Below are 8,179 nucleotides of genomic sequence, written 5' to 3'. Positions count from 1 at the left end.
ATAGTTGGATTTAGACATGTCACATTAAACTGCCTAACATATATAATTCATATAATAGTTTGTTTTTGTTGTCATTAATACTTCCACAATTTCCACAAATAATCATTGTCATTAGATGATATACCCACTTGCAACTTTAAGGTCATTGGGGTCACCATAGAGGACAACAGCACTATATTTCTTATATGTTACAGGCAGGTGCGGGGTATGGTTAAATAATTAAATAATCTATAGAAGTTATTGGATATTTGATTAATATTTGGCAAAGGCTGAGTCATCGTTTCCCCTACCATTGCCCTGTTTCTGAATTATGCTGAGACGTTGCATTTTGGAGTCCCCCATAGTGTTGATTTAAATATCCTGTTATGCTCTTCTAGTGCATTTGTCCAAATGACATCTGATTATAGAAATTACACCAATTCTAATACAAATATGTTTTTTTATACATTACTGGAATGTACTGCACACACTGTATACATTATATCAAAATCAATATACATTTGTTGACAAGGGGCTCACGATGCCTCTTCCCGTCTGTCTGTCAGGCATGTACTCCTGGCCTTTGCAGGAGATTGTGACGTGGTTAGCTCTTATAAAGGGCAATATGGCAGCAGGTCTGGGTATGTCTGTGAATGCCTGGTTGGTGCTCTAGGGGTTTTCCTGGCATTCCCCCCAACCACATAGACAACAGCTACAGTGCAGTGGTTGAAGGGAGGGAGAGTGATTTGGAAAAAAGGCAAACCATATATATTTTTTAGGTGTATTATACTTTTGTCAGTTGATTTTTACAATTTGTAAAGTTATGTATTGTGTTTTTTCAATCTCTCATTGATAACAGTTGGTGTGCACCTCATGTGGAGTTCCTGGCAAAATCATCATTTGAAAATGTTAGGCATTTTTGCCCACTGGGTCCAATCTCTTCCCAGTAAACTGGGAACATTCCTAGGACCTTGCTAACATTCTACATTCTAAGTTCTAGTTAGCAGTTTTATCTAACATAAGAATGATAACATCCCAAAACATTAAAATAATGTTTTTCATAACAGAATATTTTCTTCTTCTTCAGAAAGTGATTAAATGTAATATCCTTGAAATGTCTCCTCAGATGCATAAGATGTATGCACAACTTCTGCAACAACACACACAAACATTCCCCTGGGGTTGTTGTTAGGTTTCCAGGTAATGTAATAACAAAATTGTGTCTGGGAACGTTCGTGCAGCTCAAAGCGCTGTGAGATGTTATGGATACACAAACCCAATTATTTTTAAGTTACACTCACCAATTCCATACACTTTATGCACCCAAGGATTGAGAAGAGTTCATTCTGTCGCTAGGTTGAAGGAAACTAGTTGGACTCGTCAGGACCTAGAGTTGTACTCTCCATCTTAAATAAGCTCAATATGTGACCCAATTTGAAAAGTGCGCGGAAGAGTCACCAGAAATCGATCTTTCAGGTTTGCTGGAAGTGTCTATCTCTCGTACACAATTCGTCAGACTCGGAATCATACAACTTTGATTTTTGATGTAAGGTTGTTGGAAGAGAATAGACAGTCATGTAGAAACAGCGTCATTAAAAAAGATAGGTCTTAGATTCAACACCATTACGCTATTTCTCTAAGGAAACACAAGAGAACTCGCATTAAGAGCCACTTCTCGAAAGGATAGAATAAACAATTATGGCAAATTGCTTCTAGGAAGGTGTAAACGATTAAGATGGTCTATGACATTGAAATCACAGGGCTGTACGTTTACTATTCGTAGGATGGATATTGCACATTCGGAACTTAATAGAATGGTGGCTTTTGGAGTCATTAGATTATATGGCACAACAGGATCCATTGTATCTATAATTGATACTCTGTATGTTTTTTATTAGATCGGTTATTCTAGGTTAATTGATTCTTAGCTTACTCTTTTGTTTAACAAGCATACACAGGTGATCCTTTGATGTTTGGACCACATGTTCATAAAGCACCTGAGAGTAGGATGAATAGATTTGGAGTATATTGGATATAGAATAAGATTTGTTATAAGGAACATGTTGCCAAAAAAAAAGGGACTTCAAAACATGTGATTTAGAAAACGGTGTGATATGTGTAGATTGTGGTGAGGTCCGACTGTTGCAATTTCTAGGACTCACCTGTGGCTATACCCTTATCAGTGTTTGTGAGAGCTGTAATGGCATAACATATCAGGACAGATCTACATGTTCACAATCAGAGCTCCCTAGAACAAGGTCAGCCATCATATGGGGCAGGTTTACTTTACATTGTATATGTCAGTTACCATTGAATGGGTCTCTTTTCATAGGCATCTTTACAATTTGCTAGATGATTGCCTACATTTGTCTGAACTCTCTGTGTACACATAAGTACACCACAGAAATTGCCAGGATTACAGATGTTTTTTATTGCACGGATCAGTGAGGCTACGAGGTATCCATAAGATGTTATGTAGAGACTGCACTATAGGTTGAGACCCCAGTTTTTCAGGGACCTGTTTTTGGCTCATGACGTCGCCTAGCTACTCCCTTCAGACTTCGGTATTTGTGAAACTATTGTCTTAACAGTATATCGTTCTCACAGACACACTCAAGTATTTGATTATGTGGATTAATAGGGATCTCGGATACTTATCAAGAAAACATGTGCCGACGTCTGGACCATCCAACACAGCCTGAATATTCCCTAACTGTATTTTCGTGACAGACTGCAGATATTCGGTACCTATATTCGTAACAGGTTGAGCCCCCAGTGTTAAAAAATAACAGGACACATATGGACCGGATTTAAAAAAAAACAATTTACATTTGTATAATCCTCTACTAAAGTAAAGCGTTTGATTCGAGGACCATGCGATTCGAGACTGTCTAACCAGATATAGACTTGAATATATTCCTCACTGATTACGGACTCGGGATATTCCGGAAGGCGTCCGTATTCCAGACGTGCAGATGGCAGGACTGAATATATCCTACTGTAGCGTTGACGGAGCACATGAATTTATCTATACACGCTTCGGTATACGCTCGCAAGATGATACTAATTCCTCTCTGGTAGGCCTCCACGTCAGTGACAGAATTCTCGGATAATATGGTCCATACGTCGTCACACGTTGCGCAAGACACTGTTAATACGTCCTACTGTACGTGACAGACTGAACTTATTCAGCCTAACCCTGTGCGTGGCAGACTGGAATACTCCTACTGTACGTTGACAGACGAATATCTGAACTAGTGCGACTATCCTACTGCTATCGCTCGACACGCACTGGAATATTCCTACTGTAGTGACAGACTGAATATTCCTACTGTACGTGACAGACTGACATATTCCTACTGTACGTGACAGACTGAATAATTCCTACTGTACGTGACAGACTGAATGATTCCTACTGTACGTGACAGACTGATATTCCTACTGTACGTGGCAGACTGAATATTCCGTACTGTGTACGTGACAGACTGAATTATTCCTACTGTACGTGGCAGACTGAATATTCCTACTGAAGTGGATACAGACTGAAATATTCCTACTGTAACGTACAGACTTGAGACTTCTAACTAACTTTGTAGCGCGCTCGACAGGACTTGAAATAGTGGCTCTAACTGTAACGTGACTCTAGGAGATAATCTTGGGAATCGTGTACCGGTCCTGGTAATTATTCGTGACAGGACTGAATATTATCTACCTATTCGGTATTCACGCTGACAGCCTCGAAGTAATTTACCCTTATCTGGTACGTGGACAGACTGAATCGAATTTCTCTAACTGTACGTACAGCTGCTCGTAATGTCTTCTGATCTGTATTCTGCACAGACTGAATATTCGCCTACTCGTACGTGAGCAGACCCTGAATATTCTCTACTGTACGTGACAGCCTGAAGACACATTACTGTACGTGACAGTCTGAAGACACATTACTGTACGTGACAGTCTGAAGGCCTAAAAGACAGCACAAACAGATCTGGGACCAGGTTAATATGTCAATCAATCAATCAATCAATGTATTTATAAAGCCTTTTTTTACATCAGCAGATGTCACAAAGTGCTATACAGAAACCCAGCCTAAACCCCCCAAACAGCAAGCAATGTAGACTTGTTTACACCGCTGTGCGGTTTGTTGCTAACCTTACTTTGCTACTTGCCAACTTTATGGTTTTTACTTTTTAATTATTGTTTATACTTAACATTTTTCCCTCACTCAAGTTTTTTCATTCATTTTTTTTTCACCCCAGACGCTTTATCTGGACGTGGTTCGTCAGGACCTCCACCAGCCGAAGCTAAGTAGTAACATTAACATGATGTCTTCTAATTGCAGTCGCTGTACTCATAATATACAGGAGAACGATCGCCTTACGGCGAGGATAGCTGTGCTGCAAGCCCAGCTTCAGACGCAATCGTTAGGCAAGGGTAATTTCAGTGAAGGAAAGGATGAAACAGCGTCTGTGCCACCAGTAAGTACAGACAGGGGGCAGTGTTTCCACTGAACAAATTGCGTGCCCAAACGGAATTTACTCCTACTCTGTCCCAGAAGGTAATACATGCATATTATTATTACTATTGTATAGAAAACACTCTGAAGTTTCTAAAACTGTTTGAAAACTTTTCAGTCATTTATTGTCGAACTGGGAATCCTGGGAGTGCCTTCTGATGAGGCCAGGCAGCAGGCTGTTAGCCAGCCTGCCAGCTTAGTGGAGTCTGCCACTAGCACAGTCAGTGTAGTCAGCTCAGCCATCCCCATTGAGACCGTGTCTGTGCCTCCATCTAGGTTGGGCAAAACTAAACATGGCGGTGTTCGCCTTAGCAATCTCACTGGAATAAAGACCTCCTCCATTCCTGTCATTATTGAAAGAGATCGTGATACCTCACATCTCAAAATTGGGCTACTTAATGTTAGATCCCTCACTTCCAAGGCAGTTATAGTCAATGAACTAGTCACTGATCATAATCTTGATGTGATTGGCCTGATTGAAACATGGCTTAAGCCTGATGAATTTACTGTGTTAAATGAGGCCTCTCCTCCTGGTTACACTAGTGACCGTGTTGCTAACATTTACGATAGCAAATTAAAATMTACCAAAAAAAGGATTTTCGTCTTTTGAGCTTCTAGTCATGAAATCTATGCAGCCTACCAAATCACTTTTTATAGCTACTGTTTACAGGCCTCCTGGGCCATATACAGTGTTCCTCACTGAGTTCCCTGAATTCCTATCGGACCTTGTAGTCATGGCAGATAATATTCAAATTTTTGTTTTGGTGACTTTAATATTCACATGGAAAAGTCCACAGACCCACTCCAAAAGGCTTTCGGAGACATCATCGACTCAGTGGGTTTTGTCCAACATGTCTCTGGACCTACTCACTGCCACAGTCATACTCTGGACCTAGTTTTGTCCCGTGGAATAAATGTTGTGGATCTWAATGTTTTTCCTCATAATCCTGGACTATAGGACCACCATTTTATTARGTTTGCAATCGCAACAAATAATCTGCTCAGACCCCAACCAAGGATCATCAAAAGTTGTGCTATAAATTCTCGGACAACCCAAAGATTCCTAGATGCCCTTCCAGACTCCCTCCGCCTACCCAAGGACGCCTACCCAAGGAGTACAAAAATCAGTTGACCACCTAACTAGCTCCCTGGTGTACAGAAAATACCCGAGCTCTGAAGCAAGCTTCCAGAAAATTGGAACGGAAATGGCGCTACACCACACTGGAAGTCTTCCGACTAGCTTGGAAAGACAGTACCGTGCAGTATCGAAGAGCCCTCACTGCTGCTCGATCATCATATTTTTCCAACTTAATTGAGGAAAATAAGACCAATCCAAAATGTATTTTTGATACTGTCTTAAAGCTAACTAAAAAGCAGCATTCCCCAAGAGAGGATGGCTTTCACTTCAGCAGTYATAAATTCATGAACTTCTTTGAGGAAAAGATCWWGATCATTACAAAGCAAATTACGGACTCCTCTTTAAATCTGCGTATTCCTCCAAAGCTCAGCTGTCCTGAGTCTGCACAACTCTGCCAGGACCTAGGATCAAGTACTATATCTCTTGACACATTGATGAAATTAATCATGGCCTCTAAACCTACAAGCTGCATACTATCCTTGTATCCTTAAGGAATGCCGAAACGTACAATTGTCAGAGGACAAATCATTCACAGAGACAAACTGATATCTGATATCTTTCCGACAGATAAGACCTAAACCAGGCAAGAACTTGTCTGTGTAGACCAATTAGGGRTTCCAATCTCTCCAAAAGAATGTGGTGATCGATGGTATCAAAAGCAGCACTAAGGTCTAGGAGCACAAGGACAGATGCAGAGCCTCGGTCTAACGTCATTAAAAGGTAATTTACCACCTTCACAAGTGCAGTCTCAGTGCTATGATGGGGTCTAAAACCAGACTGAAGCATTTCGTATACATTATTTGTCTTCAGGAAGGCAGTGAGTTATTGTGCAGCAGCTTTTTTCAAAATTGTTTGAGAGGAATGGAAGATTCGATATAGGCTGATGTTTTTAAAAATATTTTCTGGGTCAAGGTTTGGCTTTTTCAAGAGAGGCTTTATTACTGCRACTTTTAGTGAGTTTGGTACACATCTGGTTGATAGGGAGCCATTTATTATGTTCAACATAGGAGGGCCAAGCACAGGAAGCAGCTCTTCCAGTAGTTTAGTAGGAATAGGGTCCCTATCTGAGGTGATCTACTGTACTCCTGCTGTATGGATAATCAAGGGATTGAGATGACATCAAATCAAATTATATTTGTCACATGCACCGAATACAACAGTGAAATGCTTACTTACAAGCCCTTAACCGACAATACAGTTTAGAAGAAAATTAAAAAATTGTTAAAGAGAAAAAATAAAATAACAGTAACGAGGCTATATACAGGGGGTACTGGTTAGTCGAGGTAATTCAGATAATATGTTCATCTTTTTTTTTTTTTTTTTTAAATCTTTATTTTAATTTTTATCTAGGTAGAGGTAAAGTGATGCATAGATAATAAACAGAAGTGCAGCAGCATAAAAATGGGGATGGGAGGGGGTCAATGCAAATAGTCCGGGTAGCCATTTGATTAGCTTGGGGGTATTAAGAAGCCTTTTGGACCTAGACTTGGCGCTCCGGTACCGATTGCCGTGTGGTAGCATAGAGAACAGTCTATGACTAGTGTGGCTGGAATCCATTTTTAGGGCCTTCCTCTGACACCGTTTGGTATAGAGGTCCGAAAGCGTGGCAGGAAACTTGGCCCCAGTGATGTACTGTATGCAATACCTTCTGTAGTGCCTTGCGGTCAGAAGCCGAGCAGTTGCCATACCAGGCGGTGATGCAACCAGTCAGAATGCTCTCGATGGTTCAGCTGTATAACTTTTTTGAGGATCTGAGGACCCATGACACATCTTTTCAGTCTCCTGAGGGGGAATAGGCATTGTCGGGCCCTCTTCATGACTGTATTGGTGTGRTTGGACCATGATAGTTCGTTGGTGATGTGGACACCAAGGAACTTGAAGCTCTCAACCTGCTCCACTGCAGCTCGTGGCTGTGCTTCCATACCTTAAGGGAACTCTATGGCGGGAGCCGTATGGTCGGTGAAGAAAGTCCCATTGCAAATGTACGGTCCCTTACTAGACGTCCGGCGACGTTTCCAAAAATCGCGGACGGCGTCGGGCCGCGGGCGGGGGGGAGGTCTTTCGGGAAGTCATCGAAGAAAACGTCTCGGGCGTTCGGTTTCCGTTTTATAAAAATAACACATTTTTGACTTTTTTCCGCATTCTCGAAAATTCCCACGAGGGAAAATAAATCATATTGCAGGCGCACGAGCACGTGGCAAACGAGCGCGGCCTTTTCTCCTAAACGGAAAATATTTCGAAGACGAAACTCGGCGAGCGTAGGTTTGGAGTAACGGGCAGTTGGCCCCGAACGAGATGGCGTCGAGGCCTCGGCGCTTTTTGAGTTATGGCCATTTTTCTGGGATTAAAGGTCAAAGTACATAAGCATACGGTGTCAGGAAAAAAAGAACCAGCCGTTTATCTATCGTAATTTAAGAGAAATCGTACATTGACCATTGGTGATGTTCACAAAGAGGATTTTTTTTTTTCTCCAAAATTCACAGATCCAGTTGCAGTTTGTTCAGACAAACATTTTTAAAGGGTGGGTCTCGAAGCTCTGCGAGAAT

The 8,179-nt window shown here is 41.3% G+C and overlaps 1 pseudogene; it reads right to left on the bottom strand.

Annotated features, from left to right (window-relative positions):
• Positions 1 to 1,607: 1,607 nt before the first annotated feature.
• The window catches only part of LOC112071530 (sodium/potassium/calcium exchanger 1-like), a 34,625-nt pseudogene continuing 28,053 nt past the window's right edge, over positions 1,608 to 8,179 (bottom strand).

This window comes from Salvelinus sp. IW2-2015, unplaced genomic scaffold (genome assembly GCF_002910315.2).
Source record: "Salvelinus sp. IW2-2015 unplaced genomic scaffold, ASM291031v2 Un_scaffold1632, whole genome shotgun sequence".
In the NCBI taxonomy this organism is placed as follows: Eukaryota; Metazoa; Chordata; class Actinopteri; order Salmoniformes; family Salmonidae; genus Salvelinus; species Salvelinus sp. IW2-2015.
The sequence above is the reverse complement of the archived record's forward strand: the minus strand, read 5'-3'. Positions and strand labels throughout refer to the sequence as shown.